The 22,723-nt window shown below is 42.7% G+C and overlaps 1 protein-coding gene across 7 annotated transcripts in view; it reads right to left on the reverse strand.

Annotated features, from left to right (window-relative positions):
• The window catches only part of LPP (LIM domain containing preferred translocation partner in lipoma), a 656,883-nt gene that overhangs the window by 521,464 nt on the left and 112,696 nt on the right, over positions 1-22,723 (reverse strand). Inside the window, exon 1 of one of the 7 annotated variants that reach the window (XM_033123194.1) lies at positions 2,513-2,607. The exons of 5 other annotated variants lie outside the window; for them this stretch is intronic. The gene's annotated coding sequence lies outside the window, so the exon portion shown is untranslated. Of the gene's footprint in view, positions 1-2,500; positions 2,608-22,723 lie in introns of those variants that run through there. One more of the 7 variants, XM_033123168.1, reaches the window with a different exon arrangement.

Here is a 22,723-nt window from a genome sequence, read left to right on the forward strand (position 1 = left end):
CTGCAGTTTTAAAATAGGAAAGATATGACTGGAAAGTCATAGCACCGACTCCACATAGTACACTCAAAAAAGCCCCAGGAGAGGATGATGACGACTGAAGGCACGCTGGCTCCCTTTTCACCTGTGCCACTGAGCACACTCACCACAGTCCCTGTGTTCTGCAGTTCTTACCAAAGAATTAACTGACGCTGACAAAATATGGTGCATTACCAAAGGAATAAGACAGATTAATTACGTGGGGAATATCTATAGAAAAAGGATGGACCTGCTTAGAGTCCAGGGGCAAGAAGAGAAGTTGAGTCTTTGTTGAAAGGTTGGAACCTACAGAATAAGACAGAGCCTCATAACTGGCCACACCTTTACTGGGGCTGAGGGAAGAACTCCTGCCCTTAGTTTTCCTCCTGTGAGAACTTCTAGAATGGATCCCATAGCACATACATGTAGGAACAACAAAAGTATTGCTGGGCAGAATAAACACTCATTATGGGAATGAGCCGGGGGATAAAAGAAGCAGATGGTCTGAGCTATTGTTCCCTTGTAGCATGGTCCAGCTTCCTCTCCAGCTGAGACCACACCCTTTTAGAAACCTACTCACTCTCTTATGCCCTGAGTGTATCTTTCTCATCCTGGAACCACTGGATTTAATATCTTTTAAAAAGCTTTTACTGTAAGCACTGCACACCATAAAAGTAATCTGATAACAGTAGATTTTAAGCAGGGGTTCCCATCAGAATTGCCTACAAAGATTTTTGAGATACAAATGTCCAGAACTACACCAAAAAAATGTAGGGATGCAGACTGAAACTCTGAATTCTGGTAAAACTTCCCTGACAGAAGCTGATCCACAAGCTCAGATGAGAACTATTGTGGTCTGGCGCCATCAACAACATGGTGAACCAAAGAGAACCAAAGGTAAGGAAAGCAATGAGGTGCCTGCGCTAGTGACTCCAGGAGGGTCAAGAGGCCAGGAAGTTACCTGTGTACATGGTCGACACAGGGAGGAAAAGAGGGCCAGAGAATGACTAGGGTAACAGAGAGGCATCCCCAAGGCAACAGAAAGCTGCCCCCAAGAGAAAAGGAGAGTGATCTCTCAAAGGTCTCCAGAAAGGAGGAACTATTCTCTTTGGAGCCCTGGGGTGAAGTAAACAGACATCTGGGCAGGATTTGGGTTTGCAGGGATGGGTTTGCAAAAGGTCTTCACCTGGGGAAGTCTGATTAATCAATGTATACAATATATTCAGTTTATGATCTTGAAAAAGATGACAGTAAGTGAAGGTAGGAGAGCAAACCCTCTGCATATTGCTTTCAATATTGTTGAAACAATAATAGGCTCCAGAGAAACCCTGAATTGGAAGGAGTTTGTCACAGGCCCCCAAATCAAAGAAGCATAATCCATCATGGCTACTAAATTTCTATGACAAATCTCTTCAGCCAAAACAAGACAGAGAGCTTAGCTAATTACACTTCCCTGATTCCTTTGAATGTCAAAATCAAGTCCAATTCAGTTGTCTTGTGAAAACCCGTAAACAAATCCTGTTTCACTTCAAAATGAAATCCCGAATATAAAACAGAGGATTAAGCTGGCTGATGAAACCAAGTTTCCTTGGATAATGATCTTTATATTTGTTTCTTGATCTTTAAAATGGGAATAACAAACTGTTCTCAGTTGTATATAACAAGAAATAATATCCTATGCAGTTGTTAAAGAATGAAATTCCTACCTCTAATTGCTAAATAAACTACTGACTTACTGTATATTAGATGTTTTGAATCTAATATGCATCCCTTTGTTTTCTACAAGCAATATATAGTTCCTAATTTGTATCATCAATCTATTCAATTTCTGATTTGCAAGAATCCCTTCTGATTTATCCAAAATTCCACAAACGGAATTTACCTGTTCAACGGGACTCTCCCACGTATGCTATCATTGTGGAATTCATGCCTTTGCCCTGTGTATTTCTTTACCCCACTGCATTCCCTAAAAAGAAATCTGGGAGGGAAGCAAAGAGTCTGATATTCACGTGTGATGTCTGAAGTTTAACACTGAAGGGTGCTTGTTATTTCTGAAATGGGGGTTGATTCTTGCACCACAGACCCTGACAGCATTACACAAGACCTGTTTCCTCCCGTTGGAGTTACTTCCTGTGACCTTCGATTGGTGTTTCCTAAGTAGATGAACCAGCCTGAAGTACAGACTGAATTACATCTCTGCTCAGAAAACTGTCCCTCGCTTCCACTATAGGACTCTCTCTTACCTTCCAGCATCCCGTTTTTTTGTGTGTGTTTGTTTTTTCCCTAAAGGAACTCTGTTGGGATTTGGGTGAGAAATGCAAGTAAACCTTCTGTGGGCCAGAACACTTCCCTTCTACCTTGCTTTTTGCCTTTTAGTGTTGATCTCCATCCACCCTCTTTGTCTGCAGGGGAGGAGGAGTGAGTTACCCAATTATTGAGTTTGGAGAAGGAACTAAGCATGTGCAACTCAGCCCTTGTTCCTAACCTTGGGATTTACCTGAAAGATGGAAGCATACACTCCCTGCTGCTCCAAGGAAGGAGTTTGACAGGCACAGTCCCCGCTGCGGAAGTTGTCACAAGCAAGAGTTATCTGAAAGGAAGAGGGTAACTGATTCAGGAAGGCTGTGTTGGGAAGCCCACTGAGCTAACAGACCCAAAGCCCATTCTACTCTTAGTCTTCATCTCCAGCTGCCTGACCACTTACTGCATTCCTTCCATCTGATTTCTAGATGAACACAAAAGAAGGGTAGGCAGCACAGCAAACAGAGCTGGGACTGAGACTTGGGCCAAAGCAGGGGCTAAGTTCAGTCTCAATTAGTCCCTGAAGCCCCGACATATGACATACTGTCTACTCTAACCACACTGAATGTACCTTGCACCTGGGTACACCTGGGCCTCTGCCTTCGCTCACATCCTTTCTTCATCCTCAAACTACCTTCCCAAACCCTTACCTCATTCACACCACCCTGCCCACCCCCCTCCACCCAGGGTAAGGTCACCCCGCCTTCTCAGATGCAGCCAACCTCAGGGACCTCTACATTCCCTGAATCCTCACTGTTCATTCTCTCTTCTAAGCTGTTAGTCTTTATCACTCTATAATGACACAGACATTTTTAAAGTCAAATCTCTAGAAGAGTCTAAGTTCCTTCATTGTCAAGGACTGAGCCCCATTCATCTCCATGCATTCCTCCCCAGCCCCCGCCACTGGCACAAGTTAACTAGCACTTACTTCTTATGTACCAGGCAAGAAACTAAGAGCATTATCTTCATTATCTTGTTTAACCCTCCCTAGGAAGTAGGCACCGTTATCTCTCTCTAGAAGAAACAGGGGCTGTGTTCACAGAAGCTCACTATTCCAGGATCTTGCTCTCTCTCGTGGAACTATGGGATGCTTGTAGGCTTGAGGCAGAACAGCAGATGGTGATGGGAAGTAAGATTCAGGGGGACTAAGTTTAGTTCAAAACCGAGGGTTCCACCTTCACTGCCTTGACCTTCACCTACCCTGCCTCTGGGTGTAAGGAGAAAAAGAATTCTCACTTAAAAAAACGGGGAGGAGGGGAGATAAAGAAAATAAAAGTCCACATGGGCATCGCGCCATGAAGGGCCTAAGTGCTCGCTGTGGACCAGTTTCCCCAGTCCCAATGCTTGCTCTGAAAACAGAGGTCTGGATAACTGTGGTTGTGTCACTAGATGAATAACAAGCCCCGAGGATCACAAGAATTACAAGACCCAGACCAGATCCACTCAAATATAGCTGGAAGCTTTCTAGTAACTCTAACCGTGCATGAGCTGCTCAGAGAAGTGAGTCACTTACTGGAATCCGTGCTGCCTGCATTACTCAGCTGATATTAATACACCCACTTGTTCATTAAAGTTTAATTGGAGTTCATGTGAATTGGTTTCACCGGATACTTAATCAAAGCGAAATGTTTGTGTATGAACTGTTCACATACAAAGCTAGAGAGCGCAGCATCCCTTGAGCCTCTACACTTTTAGTCTGTTCTTTTAACTCTGTTGACACAATAAGTTAGTCAGAGAGGGTGGGACAATGACCCTGAAGGCGGGGGAAAGCGGTCCAGACAAACACAAGAGTAGATGAAAACTCCTTTGTGTGGCACTACCCACAGCTCCTTAACTCATCAGCGAGAGCCTAGTCAGCCAGGACTCAAAGTTAAATCCTAAGTAGAACTTGTTCGTTATCAAAGCTGCAGGCCTCCTTTTTACCCTGGGCACCTGTCTTGCAGCCGTACATCTTTATTTTTAAAATGGGTGGATAAGAAAATTAACCATCATTCAATATAATCATACATTTCTCTTGTACTGACAAGCAAACCAGGAACACAACCCCAAACGCCTATTTATACAATCAAGGGCTGTCAGTACCCTGTTATTTCTTATGGAGTATCTCACTAATCAACATTTCTGGCAGTGTAAAATTTCAAAGCTCCTAAAAATAAGTGCATGAAGTTGAGGAGAAACAGATTGTCATATGGGGTCTCTGGTCCTGCTCCCTGCACAAGAACGCAGGACACGGTGAGGCCAAAAAGGAACACCCACGGAGCCATGGATGGGGGTTCATATCACTATATAGTCTCTCTGGTGGCTGGGCTGGAGACACAGGAAGCAGGAGCCACACGATCTGCAACCTGCCGTCCGCTTCTCTGTCAACCAACCCACCCAATTGCTAGCCACAGTCCGCCATCCGCTTCTCTGCCAACCAACCAACTAACCAACCAACTAACTAACCAACCACCATAGCAACGGCAGTTATATTAGTGGCTAATGGCTAACCGGTAACAGCTGATGGCCAGCCAGCCACAGCGGATGGCCATCTGATTACAGCGGATGGTCATCTAATAACCGAGCCAGCACCTTTCCACATGAGGCCAAGAGCCTAGAATCTGCTTTCTGGGATTCTGTCAAGTGTGGTAGCTCTTGTGCTGTCAATTTTCCCTTAGGCGTGGTCATCATTGCTAGGTGCCCATGACTTTTTGACCCAAAACGAACCAAGGTGAATTTAAAACTTGACGCTATACACTATTTGATATACTGAAGCACCACACCTCAGAGTTTATAGATTGAAAGGCAACCTACTCATTTTTTACCAGCTTTATTGAGATATAATCTACACACCATGCACTTCACCCATAGAAAGTCTACAATTCAGTGTTTAGTATATTCACAGCGTTGTGCAAACATTGCCACAACCTACTAAAGGACACTCTCAGTACCCCAAAAAGGAACCCATGCTCATTAAGAGTCACCCTCATCCCCTACCCACCCCTGCCAGCAACCACTAATCTACCTTTTGTCTCTATGGACTATATGGATTTGCCTATTGAGGACATTTCTTATAAATGGAATCATATAATATGTTATCTTTCGTGACTGGTTCTTTCACCTCCATGTTTTCAAGATTCATTCATGTAGTAGCATATGTCAGTACTTTATTGCTGAATAATATTCTTTTGGGGGGGTGATATACTACATTTTGCTTATCCATTCGGCAATCTACCTTTCAAAAATAAAATAGATCCTTGTCTACCAAAGAATAGCAAATTATCTAGCACTTAGCTTCGGAGATAAATTGCTCAGTGACCCACTCGTGACTATCCCATTACACATGTGAAGAAAGTGAGGCTGTGTTAGAGAATTCTCAAATGTGGAGGAGGTGGCAGAGCCTGTAGCCCAAGCCAATCTAAAGTTAAAACTCATTGGGACGATCCATCTGCATGTTGTTTCACAGTTTACGATCTGCTCTCACAGACATAATGAAGCTACACTGTGGCTCCCTAAAGAAGGAGCTGCGGTGTTTGCATCTCTGACTTCCCCCAAGGTGCCGCCGAACATAGCTTGGAAGGCATTGAAGGAGCAACACTCACAACCATCTCTCTCTCAAGGAAAACCACCTTTTACAGCTTCTTAAGCTATGATCCAACTACTTTGTAACAAGCACCTACTATGTGCCAGAAACCATCATGGTGATGAATAAAATATGACATCTTCCCTGCCAGAGTTCAAAATCTAGAAGAGACCAAACCAATATACACTGATTTGTCAATCAATGGCAGATTAAACAGAATTAAGCGTGCGACAGAAATTCAGAGAAGGGAATCTTCTGCTTCTTACATCTTACTTGCCATGCTAGTGATTTCATTTCTGATCTTGTTTGTAGAACGGGAGCTAATTATTACAAGACACACATAGGTGGAACATAAACATTCATGGAGATAAGAGAATTCATAGCTATGCATGCCCTGAAAAAAATATTACTACAAGCCCATCAGTATCTGGGACATGAATAGGGCCAATTTCGGCACCCACATCAGCAGATAATATAGACCAAAAAGAAAACCATCAAAGATGGAAAATCAAGGGAGTCATCAGTCCAAACCCAAATACTTTCTGCCTCCTTCTAAAGCAGGCTTTTTAAGACACCGTCAGGAAGCTGCCAATTCACTCAGAAGTAGTCACCTAAGAAACCATGTGGTGTGAAGTAAAGAAACAGGCTTCCAAAATACATGTAAGCTAACCCATACTCGGGTCCAATAAGCTAATAATACAACACTGGGCTTATGTGGTGCCATGTGTCTAAGGGACTCAAAGACACTTGCCAAAGAGAACTCCGTCCTTCCCACCTGCCCACCCAACCCCCACCCCACACCCTCTGCAAGCATAGCATTGACTCCTAGCCATAAGAAGCTCAAGAGCATCTTCATTCCCCTGTTCTGTATCCTGAGGACACACCAAGCTTCCAGATAAAGGCACCTTGCAATCAGAACTGAAAGTCCAACGCATGCTTCTGGTTTTTGTAATGTAAGAGTATATAACCACCTTGGATCCAACGCATGGAACAGATCAGGTTTTCATGGAAACCAAAAACAATTGACACACATAAGGAGAACTTCTTTCTGTTAAAATTTCTACCAGCATGAAACCCTCTGTAATATACTCATCCAGTTTGTATATCAATACAAGTGTTCTTTAAATTACTGTAGCAAGTTCATACATCCTGTTTCCTAATTACCTCATGCACAGAAGGAATTTTACCTTCACCTCTCTTATTCATTAAAGAAAGTTTCAGGAAATACTTTGACATTTGATTTTTGAAAGCACATGCTGTTTTAACAGAAAGTCCTAGAGATTCATTGCTGTTTATACTTGGGAAGAAACAAGTTAATATAAATCACAGTTAACTTTTAAACCAATGGAAAATAAAGGTAAGCATTTTTTAGATTTATTATTACTCTGTATAACCTGGGTACGTTTGGTAAGAATGACCTCATTACAGTCAAATCAGGGTACTGAAGCAGAAAGTACCTCAGAGTTAAAAGTTCTGGGTTTGCATCCATCACTGCTTTAAGAAAACTCAGTTCATCTCTCTGAGTACTGTTACATCATCTCTAAAAGGGAAATAATAAGCTCTACCTTTCCTACCTCATAGGGCTACCATAAGATGCACACAGAAAAAAAAAGTAGCACTCTGAAAACCACAAAGCCCCATACACAATGTAAGGTATTTCCTTAATGTCCTTTCCTAGTAAGACATTTTTAAATGACATGAACAAACATTTTTGCCTTTCTGTTTCTATTCTGAATAAGCCAAGATACACCCCAAAAATCAACACTACCAATTCCAGGAAGCTACACACACACACACACACACACACACATGTACAAGATTTGTAAAGGTAATTGTTTAGGACCATAAGTCTAAGAAAGCACAAGATCCTGAAGAATCTTCCATCTTAGAGCTATCCTCTCAGCAGCACAACTTTAAAATTAAGTCTTTTTCAGTATATTCTTACATGTAAAAAGTGTGTGAAATATATGTTAGAATATATCACCTTTCAAAAAATGGCGTGCCAAAATTCCCACCCACCTCCTTCTGGTGCAGGAGAAATGGTACCAGGAAGAGGTGGCCCCAGTATATCAATACCTTTTAGGGAGGAAGAAAATGGGAGACAGCTCTGAGGACAGGAACCCAGGCACATGCAGACTAAGGGAAGATAGAACCTAATGACACAGAAAAAATTCCACTTTACAGACCATCTTTGACCAGCAAATGACCCTCAGCAACCACATGGCAAAGCTCCATGAATGAGCGTAGCAGGATGTGCTTGGGAATGCTTCTCCAAGCACACGATCATCTGAAATTTACTCTATGAACTATCGTCTATAGATAAGCAACGGTCAAGCACGGGGAAGCCAAAAACTTTTCAAGGTCACTGGTGGCTCTGCAAATGCAACTCCTGCGTCCCAGGCTACACTGCTTCACTGTCCTTGAGTGAACCGGCCAGGGTCCTAAAGCAGTCCCTAACTGTTCCCTTTCTACCTGACTGTCATGCAGGGCGTCCGGCGAGGTCTCTGGTCCCACTCCCCACATAAGAACGCAGGACATGGTGAGGCCAAAAAGGAACACCCACGGAGCCATAGGTAGAGGAGTCACACCACTATACTCTCACTGGCGGCTGGGTTGGAGACACAGGAACCAGGAGCAACACAATTCTCAACCCTCACTGCGCCGCTTGCAGACTCAGCCACCATCTTCTTGCTAGCTCCCCCTTTTCTGCTAGCGTAGCCACGGCAGTTATATTAGTGGCCAGTGGCTCACTGGTTACAGCTGACGGCCAACTAGCCACAGCTGCTGGCCATTTGATCACAGTCGATGGCCATTTACTACCTGAGCCAGCACCTTTCTATGTGAGGCCGAGAGCCTGGAAACTGCTTTTTGGGGCTCTGTCCCCACACTGACCTTCGTCATAATTGTAGTATAACTGAATAATAAGGGCACATGTATACAGGGCCTGCTGTGTCAGGCAGTGTTAACCATGCTAAACATACATTTTAACTTATTTCTAACTTACTGAACCCTTGCAATGACCCCATGAAGTAAGTCCATTTTATAGATGACGAAATTCGCAGAGAGTGAGGCTGTTTGCCCAAAGTCATACAATATCATGTGGTGGAGCAGATTTAAACCCAGGCAGTCTGGCTCTGGTGGCTGTTCCTAACCAATACACAACACTTCCTGTTCATGCGTACTTTCGACACTGGCTGAAGACCCACCATGAACCAGGCACCTTTGGAGATTCTCACACACATTTTCTAATTTATTCTCACAACGACAATGGGAGAGAGATTGTATTATCCCTAATTCAAAGGAAGGTACTGAGATTCTAAGAGATAATGTAACAGGTTTTTATAAACACTAAGAAACACAGTAGGGTTGCACCCCCGTACAATTTCAAGTTTAGTGCTCTTTGTCAACCCCCAGGTTCTGTACCAGCTCTGACATCGATACACTGCACAGTCCTCTAATCATCATGGGCACTGTCTACCTACCTGTCTATTCATTCAGCTTTTGCCAAGTGATGAAGTAGAAAGAACATATGTTTAGGAGACAGGAAGACCAGAGAGGTTCCATCACTTATTAGTTGTGTGACTGAGACAAGTTACTTAGCCTCTCTATGCTTCAGTTTCCTCACCTAACCAATGAAACAATGATCATAGTACCTGCCACCGTCTCATATGATTCTTATAAAAAATAAATTAGAAGATACGTGGAGAACACTGACAGTGACTGGTACGTAGCAAGTTCTCAATAAAAATTAATTCAATGACTAATTGAGAGAAACATTAAGATTAAATGGCATTCTCCACGGAAAATTGTTACTAGCACTGTTGTCATATAATAGCTGCTCAAAACCAAGAACGATATTCATTTACTAATGTTCTTTCTAATAGTCTAAGCTCGCCTTGAGTCTCACAGCCCCATTTGATCTGGTTGCTAAACCCTACAGAGGCCGGCAGAGTACCCTGCACATTAGAGATGCTCAGAGTCCATGATTATGTGATCTTTCTCTAAATTTACCATGGAAAGAAAATCTAAGATGCTAACATAACTTCTCTGAAAGTTTGGGAGCTTCAGTTGTCCATTTTCACCCAAAATTTTATATTCAATGTGGAAATTACTACCCATAATTGAAGTCTAATCCACACTAAAACGCCTCAAGTTAAAGTTCTTATTTATTTCTGATATATTTCCCAAGAAATAAAGAAGGAAAGTGGTTTCCCAATGTCCACATTTTAAAATCTTATCTCTGTCTTATCTAAAGACTGCTGTATTACTCATGAAATCATTCATTTTGCACCAGGTCCTTCACAGATGGAAATCACAAGTACTTTCCTCAGTCATGAAAGCAAGAGAGAGAGAGAGAGAAACAGAGAGAGAAAGGGAGAGAGAGAGATCATAAGTGCAAGAAATGGAGGACATTTGATACTAAGAGAAAGTTCATATGACAGAATAACTTCAACCAGGACATCAAAGGAAAAACAGCTGCAAGAGTACATCATTAAATTTGAGGGGAAAACTAATGTGTGTGCGCGTGCGCGTGTGTTTGTGCATGCATCTATGGAAAAGAGCTAGGATGAAAACCATCCACCACAGGACAGGAGAAATAGTGCTCACACCAGGATTTTCGGGCGACGGTGTGAAGGGACACAATGCTGCCACAGGCCCAGTGGCTGGAAGACCAGATCTTGTCCCTCAGCTCTGCCATTCACCTACCTCCTCTAGAACATGTCTTTCCCACACAGTCTTCTATTCTCCAAACGGCGCCCTCACCGGACCGGTGTAAGACTTAAGCAACAAAGACATGTGAAAGTATTTTGGAAACATTTGTACAAACATAAATGGACATTACTACCCATTTATTCCAATGCCATGGAGAGCGACTTTTGTCTGAGCCAACATGCCTCTCAAATGGCATCTATTCTGATCACAGGCTGCTTTCCGCAAAGGAAGAAGGGATGCGAACAATTTTCCAGAGAGGCAGTGTTGTTTTTTTTTTAATTTCTCTATTATTTCCAAAACAATAAAAGCAAAATTGTTCCCCTCCCCTTTCGTTTTTTCAAATAAAAATAAATTATAACCCTAACTTTCTAATAAATGCAGGATGGAGCTGTCCTTAAGTAAAAGCTTTTGATAACAAATTGCCTGTACTAACTGCTATTTTACTGCTGAATTTTTTATTGTTGCTTAAGCACAGCAATTATGCTAATAAGACTTGGAGGATGGTACATTGAGTATTGAATCTGACAGATAAAATACTCAATAAAATGCTAATCTCACCTGAAAATTAGAATCAGACAGCCTTATTAGTATTTATGGATATAGCATCTTAAACATGTTTTTTTTTAAGATGAATATATATGAAATCAACGTTGTCTCCTAATACAACCTGCCATTTCTAGGCCTGTATGTGCTTTAAATTCAAGGTGATGATTACATATGTTGCCTTAGCTTTGCTTCTTGACAAAGAAATGAGAGTTTATTGGTCCTCTCTGCTACATAAAGAAGCAGGCAATAAAATGTTTTTCTTCCTCCATCCACCTCCCTCCTTCTCTGCCCACCCCACCTCATCTCTCCCCAAAAAGGAAGGTAAGAACTGTCTGAGCAGAAAGAAAAGGCAGATTTGACAGCAACAAGAACCATTTGTCAAACCATCTGGCTTCTCTCTTCACCTGACAGGAGGGAAGAGTGATGTGTCAAAAAGAGCAGGGAATTGAGGATCCAAAGAGCTTGCTTCTCATCTTGATTTTTGTCATTTCCTCATTGTGTGGTCTTGCCAGGCCTCAGTTTCCTAAACAGGGACCTTCTAGAGCCCAATGGTCAAGTCTCTATGAGAAGTGAGTCTCCCTGAGTTGCCTTAAAAAATGGGGATTAAAGTCCCAGTATCCATGTAGAACTGAATATCGTAAGCCAAGGTATAGATAGATGATAGATGATAGATAGATAGATAGATAGATGATAGATAGACAGATGATAGATGGATAGATAGATAGATAGATAGATAGATAGATAGATAGATAGATAGATAGATCAGGTGGTACCTAAGATTGTGGCACTTGTGCTTTGATTCACATGGTCCCCTTTTGCCACGTATCCCCAGTATATATTTGAAATGGTCAAGGCTTAAATTCAGAAACCTCAGACACCAAATAAAAAAAGACAGCACTGTTTACCATTTGTCCTCAGGAACTTACCTGGTTTTCTTTTTACACCAATACACTTACTCTGGGAGGAGCAAAGCAGTCAGCTGCCTATTTTAAAAAGCAGAAACTAATGATATCTGAATATTGCAATATTATTTACAAAAAATATATATCTTCTCTGATTTGATTTCCATATGAACCCCATGAAGCAGAAGGAGAAAACAAATCCTCTTCTCCAGAAGTTGCCATAGCCAGGGCAACTGAGGATCAGAGGACTTAATCTTGCATCCAGAGTGCGTGGCTTCTGGGGTCAAGACAAGCAGTTTTGCCTTCTGACTACTTCCTGCCTGCTGCCAAGCACACCACAGATTCTCTGGGTTACAGGCCTGTTCCATCACCCCAAACCCAAACCCCCAAGTCACTAGTCCCAGCTGGACACAAGGGCCAGTGAACAGGAACCTCAGCACCCACAGTAGCCACACCAGAGTCTTCTCCCACCCATTCCAGGGCTTCAAAAAGCTAACAACCTTTCCAGAAGTTTCTGTCTCCCCCGGGGTAGATCTTACGCATGGACAAATCAGGCTTGTACTGAATGGTGGAATTTGACATATTGTGACAAAACTGGGCATGAATCCCAGGACTTCACTCAGGGCCCTTGGAAAGTCACTTGTCTCTATAAGCCCCATCTCTTCCTCTACCAGTTCGTCTTTTCAAAACCAGAGATATCACTTTGACATGAGCAGAGGGAGAAAAGAGAGGAAATGTGCTCCAAAAATACAAACAGTTCAACGGACCAAAGGGTCTGCATACCCCTTTCCTCAGCCGCTGCTCACAATGCATGCAGAGCTGAGCTGAGCATCTCCCCACTTTTCAGATGAAGCAATGAAGGCCTGGAAGTTCATAAATTCTCCCAAAATAACACAGGAGCTAGAAGATCCTCAGCCCACAGCTGGGGGGTCAGGGTCGGGGAGGAATGCTGGTACTGGTGATTAGCCCAGGGCAGGGTAGAACCAAGCAGTCATTAGATTCTACTGTTAGTTACTGATCACAATGTTTCAAGACACCTAACCCTCCCCCTGTCTCCCCCAAAAAGCTCGCATTACCCTAATATCAGAGATCGGCACCACCCTCAGGTACTGACCAAGTAACCACCTCCTTGTACTGTTTCACACACATAGAAACAACCATTTACAGACACCCTGTATCTTTATTGTACTATGTCCAACACTGCAATTTGCAAAGCACTGTCACAGCATCCTTATCTAATAGGAATCACCATCCCCCAATTTACAGGAGGAAAAGTGGAGGCACTAAGAAGCCGATTCACTTGCCCAGTTCTCCTAGGTCTCTAAAGGCAGGGCTAGCACTCAGGGTCAGGCCACCAAACCCTGAATGCTCTGTTCTTTTCTCTTGATTAGGCCACCTCTGAATTGCCAGTGGCACCATTTCTTCAGTAAACAACCAGAGTAGAAAGTCAGCTCTGAACTGACACATCTCCCAACAGAGTAACGATTCGAGTCATACTTCGAGGAATAATTTCTGGGAAAGCAGAGTAGGTGATGCTATCAAACAGTGAAACTTAAAACTCCTACTCACTACCTGCCTGGGAGGGAGCAGGAAATGGGGCTGAGGCCCTTCCCTACAGGCTCCCCCTGCCCATTTCTGTCACTCACAGTCATTACTAAATTCAGTACTTTAAGCAAATGAAAGATGTTTCCTAGCTCTTTGGCCTTGGGTAAGTCCCCTACTTCTTTGGTCCTGTTACTAATACTCACTCGTGCACACATGCACATACACAGACGCACACACACACACATACACACATGGAACCATCCCTTCATTTACTTAGTGAGATGGTGACAACAGAAAGCGCCTGTATTTCGTACCCTCCAAAGCACTGCAACTACACCCTAGATGTTTGTGCAGTGGCTCCAGCCTCTGCACCCAATGCTCAGAGCAGAACCCTCCACCTCTGCCCTGAGCCTTCTAGTTCTCATCCCCCTTATTCGGCTCAGCCCCTCCTGCTAACCCCGCTTCTCCATCCTCACCTGCCACTGTCCTCGGTTAGTTCTGCTCACCTCCACCCTGGACAAACACTAACTCACTTCTCCATCACCAATCCCAACCTTCCCTTCCCTCCCCAAATCCATCTTTCTCTGTGTAAAATGCTACCAGCTCTTCAATAGCTCTTCATAAGAAAGCTGTAAAAACACCCTTCAACATGCTGGCTGCAGTTCTCCATACATGCCATGGTCTGTATCTTTCTAAAAGGAGCATCTCCATAACTAGGTCTATTCTATGGGTCTTGTTTCTAGAGAGAAAGTTTTCATGCCCAGGATACAGGAAGGAAATATGGCCACAGAGGGGAGCTTCAATAGCACCTCTGAGGCGTGTCACCCCAGAGGATGTCACCACTCCAGAGAAGCTGGGCAGTGGTGAGTGTCAATTCCTGGGCCAGATGCTGAGAAACACCACAGCAAGAGAACTTTTACAAACATCCTCTAATCTTTACAACTTAGCATGCAAGCTACGTTTAATCCCAAATAAAATCCATTTAAATCGTGATTCAGATTTAAGAAGTCAGCCTCACTGAAGTTATGTAAATCATTCCTAACTGCTATTGGAACTGGGCTCATAACCAAGTCTATGAAACTACACTGGGACACTGGGATACACTAGTGTTGACAAGTGACAGGTGCTCTGCCACATGGTTTACCTAAATAATCTCAGTTAATTTATATACAACCCTTCCTAATAATTATTAGTGCCCCCATTTTACAGATCTGGAAACTAAGCCCCCATGTCACACAATATGTCTCTGGCAGATTTAGGACTGAAACCAGGTGTGCTGGGCTTGCTCTTTTTCTCTTTCCTCTGCATCATGCATCCCCTCTCCATGTAAATTCTCTCATGTGACGTGGTAAACATAAAGGATTTTTCTGTGCATGTGTCCCTGGAAGCAGCATTCAGTCGTACATATAAAATCTGATCTGCGAGTCAGGAGAAGGTGTTTGACAAGTAGCACTTGAGTTAAGATCCCAACATGATGGTGGAAAGTGGATTTATCGAGTACACTATGTGAGCACAGCCTGACCCTGGACTGAAATTTCCCAAAGATCAACATCATAAAACAAGCTGGAATTTCACTCAGTTTCACAAATGCAACACCTGGCACATCGGCCTTCCGTGTAATAGGGACAACTGTAAATTCTTCTTCAAGAAGGTTAGTAATTAGAGGCAGAAATTCAGAGGCCATCATGTGAACAACTGCCTCCTCTTCAAAAGCTAAGCTTTTCTGATAGAAAGAGGGTGGATACTCTGAGAACTTGAGAGCTAGGGGAAGACCTAATGTCACCAGAAATGTCGAAAGCATCTGAAGCAGATACCACCTTTCCATCTATCTCTAGAGACAAAGGATTAAGAAGTAGCCCAGGGATAAGCCGCGAGCTGCTCATAAAAGCTATATACTACTGTACCACTTCCCAGGGGCCCTTCTAGTTCCTTGGGTTAACTGTAGTTAACCTGTCAACCTCTCAAGCCTCCTAAGGAATTCAATTTAACACATACTCACAGGGTGCCTATAAATGCCAGCCACTGAGCTAGGCTCCAGAGGCTGAGATGCCTGCCCTCTGAAGATCAGAGCCAGGAAAGAGATACCACCCATGAAAATAAAAGGTGGTCTGTGAATGGGTTTCTGAAAATATAAACTATGGGATGGGGAATGTAGGACGAGAAACGTGATTCCCAATGGGAAAGCTGATATTTCTGGAAAGGTAGAATTTGAGCTGCTTATTGATGGCTTTTGCCTGGCAGAGCCGGCCAATGCATGACAGCTCTGCAACGTGAAATGAAGAGTATGAACATGGGGTGGACAGGAGTCAGGGAGCATGTGGAGAGGTAGCCTGAAGGCAGACCAGGAAGGGCCCTGAACAGGGGTATCCCTTACGACAGAGATATTGGGAGACCAGGAAAACACACCACAAGTCTCATGACAGAGGCTCTGAGCTCACTCCTCTCAGTAAGCAAAACAAAAGGTACCCCTCCACTCGCCCAAGAAATGTGCCTGTGTAGGCACTCTAACCTCCTAATACCCTGTCTACAGGACAGGGAAGGATATAAGGCACGTATCACTCGGGCCCCACCACGGTCTCTTGAGGCTGAACAATGGTATCTCAACGACCAGTGTTAACAACGAGAAAACAGCAGGCCAAGAAAGTATACTGCTGAAGACCTGACAATTCAGAGCTGGAACTAGGTGGCTGAGGCCTGCTTCTCCAAAGGCCTACAGCATCATTGTAAGTGCCTAGTCACTAAGACCCATTTTAAACTAAGTACAAGAGCTTTAAAAATAATAATAAAGAAAGTCAGGGAGGTAGACAGGAAGAAAGGGAAGGGAAGGGAAAACAAGGGACAAGGAAGGAAGGATGAAAGGAAGCCAGAAAGAAATGGTTCCCAAAGGCCACGATGAGAAGGCAAAACAGTAAAGGTAGCAGTCTGCCTGCAGATGATAAGGATAATCAAATGTAAGTCAAACACGGTACTGTAGTTCCAAGTGACTGTTTCCATTTTGATAGTCCTGGTATTTTATGAACAAAGAATGTAAACTTTGTACAAAGAATTTTTGACTTTTCATTAACCAAAAAATAAACATATGTTTATAAGAATATAAATGTATGGGGGGAAACTAAACACACACCAAATTGTTAATGATTATTACTTCTTGAGGAAAGAAGAAAAGGAGTGGGAAGGGGTTTGGTAAGTTGCCAAAATGGTCACAAACTCTTCCTCTCCCTATATCCTCACCCTTGCAATGCGACTTTAAAGTTTCTCCCATCAGGAGGACTCTTTCTCCATCCACGTTACTAATAAGTGTGTATTCATTCATGGACCCTTAAAATCATTCACTGCCTATTCCACAACCCAGCTTACATATCTCCATCTTATCCATAAATATGTAAAAAATGTTAATGTTTTACTAAATTCAAACGTCTTCCTACTAAGCGTAATCATAGCAACATTTATCGAATGCTTAATATTGCCAAGGTGTTGTTCTAAGCACGTCACATGCTCTATTTCATTTAGCCTTCACAGCATCATTTTTCTTAGACCCATAATTAACCTCGTTTTATAGAAGAGGAAGCTGAGTCACAGACGTTAAGCAAATTGCCTAAGGTCATGTGCCTACTAAGCAAAAACCCTGGATATAAACCCAGACCTTCTAACTCCAAAGCTTGCACAGTCTGCACTGTGTCTTGATGTCACTCAAATCCACCAACTGATTAACCCAAACAAAAAGGGAAATGGCTAAGTGACCCTTTTCTGGCTCCTCATGAGTACAGCTTCCTTTCAAAGACTCATAAATCACCTGTAAGCCAGTCTAGAATTACACCAGGAATCACAAGAAAGTCAGCAGATTCTAGACTCCGGATACCTGTTTTTTTCAACAACTGGTATCTATTTCCTCATCTCTCACTTATGGCATTTCTGCTGATTTCCAGTTTTCCTCAAAATTATTGGCAGCATTTGTACAGTCACCATCCGAAGTACTCCTCCGTATCCTGAGATGCAGTATGCGTGGCCCACAAACTTTACAATCGTCTGCCAGAGCTAACGGCTCTCTCATAACCTCCTCATCTGGTGTGAGCATCAATTTCTTCTTCATGATGTGGATTCTACCCTTCCTAGTTTAAAGATCCTCCCCCTTCCATGATAAAGATGACTGGCAGAGGCAGAAAACAGATGTGCAGCTCCAATTTCTGTCACCTGGGCCATTACATCATCATCCCCAGGCTACAGAAATGCTAGAGAGCCCCACAAAAGAACTCCCTGTCCTGGAGCCCATTCTAACCCCACTCCTGCCCAGGAGGTAATGAAAATGAAAGGCCGTGATTGGCTGCCAATTACATCATTGCTCTACAGGCCTGATTAAATTCTTAATTAATTGAATGCCACTTTACTTCTACACCGGACTCCATAGGAAAATAAATAACCACAAAGAGAACAACATAGGGTGAAGGCAGTAATAAACTATAGCTTCTGGCTCAGGCAGGAAAGAGGAATCATTTGCTGGGGTTACCTGTCATTAAGAACGATTTGGTCACCAGGTGGGGACACACAGTTCTCTATATTAAATTAGAGGAATGATTCAAAGGGGACCAGTTTCAGCTGACGAGCAAAAAGAAAATCAATTTCAGGTTGCCAGGACAACTAGACTTTTCCTGCAAGAATAAATTTGATACAGCCCTAAAATCTGACAACTAAATGTTTCCTCACATTACATCACATCCCTAAAACGTGTGTTGAACCAGGGAGATAATCAGGCCTGCTAATTACTTTCTACAACACTCATATGATGCAGGATTGATGGTCTTGGCTCCAGTCTGACTCTCCTCTAGCCGCTCCACTCACTCTCTCAGTTCTATAGTGCACAAGGATTATGTGCTTCTTAAAATGAATGTGAAGACATATCGTTGTCAGTTAGTCCTTGGATCCTGGAAAAAGGAAAGTGAGCACCTTTCTAACACATATCCCCTAATGGTTTCGATTATACACGTTCCCTGTCCTATAATTCATTGGCTACCCCTTCCAGAGGACGGGTCCAAAGTCACGGAATTATATTTAACATAATGTTGGATTAAAGGGATTTAGGAGATAATCTTGTTTTACCAGAGGGTGAATCCAAGACATTGATAGGGAAAGCAATTGCACAAGGTCAATACAGTTGGTCAAATGCAGCCAGGACTGGAATTCAGGTCTGCTGATAATGGCTTCTATGCAATTTCCTTAAATAGCTGCCATCACTCCACCCCTGCCTTACAGACTCTGGGAACTGAAGTTAAGTCCACTTGATCTCCTATTAATCCTCATGAGGCAATGACCCCAAATGGCCTTATCCCAGGGGTTCAGAGTCCTGACCCCAGAACCAATAATATCTGATGAGATGAGCCTTCTCTATGCATTTACGTTCTCAGAAGGCTGCATATCAACTTACCTCCAGGGGCTATTAAAAACAAGAACAGCTAATAAATCACTGGAAAGCACTTTGCAAATGTAAAGTAAAACAAAAATGCTAAGCATCAATAATATAAGTGCCTCGGGCTGAGGCAGTTCCCTGGAGAGCATGATGATTTCAAGTGGCTAAGCTATGCCCACCATCATCCAGCCGAAGAGATAAAGGCCACACCTCTCTCCAAACCTCACTCTCCATTCGTCTACTCCTCCCAAATTGTCAAGTATGCCTCTAGATCGTATTATAACATGTTATATTATGATGGACATGCAGAGACGTACTTGCTGTTAATTAATATCGTCATAGGGTCTTTGCTATGTGTGGAAAAACACTGAGAGGAGATCTGAATCAACAGACATATACAGCAAATGTCAAGCTGACCCTAGCTGGTGATAATCCAAGTAACCCATGAAAAACAATGAACCCATTAGAGCGTGTTTGTGAGCCGAGTCAGCCTTGAGAGGTCAGATGAGTATAGCAACACTCAGGCTTACGTGCCAATGGGAGAAAGAGGTGAGGACAGAGCACTCCTTCCAACCGCCTGCGTGGTTCTTGGTTGTCCTATGTGGACCAAGCAAGATAAGAAGATGAAGGCAGAAGAAGAAACCACAGGTGAGGAGAGTAATTCAGAAATCAAAATTGGTGTCAGAGAGATTTGACTTCTAACCCTGAACCTGTCACTACAAGTTGGGTGACATTGGGCAAGTTACTTAAATCTCTCTAAGCCTATTTCCTCATCCATCTCACATGGATAATACTCAGACATAGTGCACAGGTTGGCTTTGTAAATTCGATGAAACGAGGTATGCAAAGTAATTTACTCAGTGCCTGACATTTAGTATGTGTGCAATAAATGTCGAGTTATCATGGTAACCATGCATGATCTAAAGAGAGGCTTGAAGATGGAATCCAAGAACAGAAATAAAAGGCAAGAAGTAAAGCATGAAGTTACAGGTCTAGATCATGGGGACAGAGAAGAAAAGACCTATCCCAAAGTTCTACTTTGTATCTACTAAGGAGTTACCTCTGGTCCCATACGCAAATATCTAGGATAGCAGTAGATGACAATAGCCCAGGGATAGTCAGGCACCTGCAAACCTCAGGCTTGAGAGGAAATGCAATCACTTGGTCACTGCAGAGGTCAGCCCTCAGCATTTGAGCCACTAAAATCTAGGATTGAGTATTAAATGTGGCTCCTAGATCCTCATCCCCAAACAAGGAACTAGTTTTCATAGGGGTAAAATGCTCGCCTGACCCGCAGTTCATTTAACACACTTTCTTTAATACACATGTACATAGTCCATGCCACCTAGAGGGGTAAGAAGTGGGCACAATAACCATGAATAGAGTAAGTCCCTTTAAGTCAAGCCCAGATAAAGAGCCATAAGGCTTCAGGGTAGAGAAAGAAACTATAATTTACTGAGCTCCTATTCAGGCATAGATGCATTACAAAAATTAAGAGAGGGGAGAATCAAGGAGGACTTCCTGAGAGAAGCCCCTTTGAGATGCTAGTATACTGGGGCACCCAGGCTTTGGGGCCACACACATTTATTTCTTCAGTAGGCTCCTGACAATGCAGTACTGCTGGGTAGGCACCCAAAACCCCACTGGCCACTCTTGACTCCAGGTTTACAGCCGAGGCATCTACCCACCACAGCATGCCTGGGGAGGAAGCAGGACCACAGAAACAGCTACGGAATGACTATGAAGTTGGGACAGAGCCAGCATCGGGCCTCCTCTGCTTCATCCTCACGTGCAAAGCATAAGCAGGCACAATGAGGAGACAAAGATAGCAAGGAGAAGAAATGACAGATGTCTTGAAAAGGCTGGTGGAGAGAACAAAGGGTGTTGAGTCAGCTATGAAGAGGAAAAAGAAAAAGAAAAACAGGATACAAGAGAAAGAACAGGAGAAAAGGCCTGAAGGAAAGAGCTCTTGTGTGTTTAGTTTGTTGTGTTTATTTCTTTAAGCATATTTCTGTTAAGTCATTTTTTTTTTTAAATCATACTTCCATTACATCCTTCAAATGTTAGCTTGAAAGGACATTGTTTTGTTCACTGACCAGCACTAAGAAGAGTTCCTGGAATATAGCAGGTACTCAATAAATATTTATTGATTGAATAAATAATGCCCAGCTAGAATGGGTCACTGTCGCTGAGAGTCACCAAGAAAAACAGCAAGATTCAGCTTATACTTCTGTTCACTTACTTTAATGAGGTGGGAAGGATAATACAGGTAAAAACATAGTTCATGGCTCCTGGTGAGCAGTTGATGTATATTCACCAAATTTGAATCAGAGTGATCCACACCCAGGACAAAAAAAAGGCAGGCCATTCCCTGGATGAAACCCCAAGAGGAAAAGCAAAGCCTCTCTCTGCAGCCAAATGATGTTTTATTCTGAAATTGATGGTTCAAAGCCAGGAAAGGCCCTGGCCATTGGAGAAAGATGCCAGTTTCCACCTCTTGAGAATACCATGTGCTCTGGAACTAAAATAGAAGTGACTACAGAATCCTTAAAAGACGTAACAGTTGATGAAGAGGACGGGATCTAGAAAGGACTGGATTTAAGCACCAAATGAAAGGACTGAATTAAAGTCTTGCCTAGAAGACTTGCCTATCAATTTTCATGGTGTTTCTTCAGTCCCTCTCCTAATGAAATTTGGAAGGATTAATTTCTCAGTGATTCAGAAAGCAGACTTTGCCCATAATGAAGAGAGCTGGAGATGAAAATACTAATTACAAAATAATGAAAGGAGTCAATATCAACCATTTCACTCTTCCATTGTGAGATCTACCGTGTTTCCCCGAAAATAAGACCTAGCCAGACAATCAGCTCTAATGTGTCTTTTGAAGAAAAATTAATATAAAACCCGGTCTTATTTTACTATAATATAAGACTGGGTCATTGTTATGATATGATATGATATGATATATAATACCTGGTCTTATATTAATTTTTGCTCCAAAAGATGCGTTACAGCTGATTGTCCAGCTAGATCTTATTTTCAGGGAAACAGGGTATCAGAAGTTTATATAGCCTGCAAGGTCGGCACATCTTGCTCTGGCTGTGCCTAATTTTGAGAGACCATTATTATTTATAACACATGAAGCACTTTCCATCTGCAAAGTGCTTTGGAATCACTTTTTATTAGTTACTCAGCATTCTTAAATCTAAATACAGCTAAAGCCCTAGCGAAGGGCAGCAAACACTACGATTTACTTATTCATCACACTCAACAGGGTCCACACAGCCCCTCCCAATGACTGAACAAATTGAGTAAGGGGCAAATAAAGCACTAAAAATGAGAAATCCAATTCAATGCAACATTCATTTATCGAGGCCACATGGCACTGGGCTAGGTGTTCGGAGTTGCAACAGGAGGAGGTACAGAAATAAATCTGACACAGCTCTTGACCTCAAGGAATTTATAGTCTAGGGCTATTTGAGAGAACCTTTATTATCCCTTCCAACTTGAAGATTGTGTCGTTCTAAGAAAGTATAAATAGGTTTCAAATATCATGTACAGGAACATGTTCCTACATGACTCAAGATTTGAGCAATTACGTAGATATAATTCTAGTCCCAAAAATGGAATCCCAAAAAAGGGAAAGAATACAGCATGAGCATATTTCCCCAATTTTCCATTTCCAGAATCAAGATAGGTCACCTCAAATCACATAAGAAGAAATCTTAAGACAAATGA

Source organism: Rhinolophus ferrumequinum, chromosome 2, assembly GCF_004115265.2.
Source record: "Rhinolophus ferrumequinum isolate MPI-CBG mRhiFer1 chromosome 2, mRhiFer1_v1.p, whole genome shotgun sequence".
In the NCBI taxonomy this organism is placed as follows: Eukaryota; Metazoa; Chordata; class Mammalia; order Chiroptera; family Rhinolophidae; genus Rhinolophus; species Rhinolophus ferrumequinum.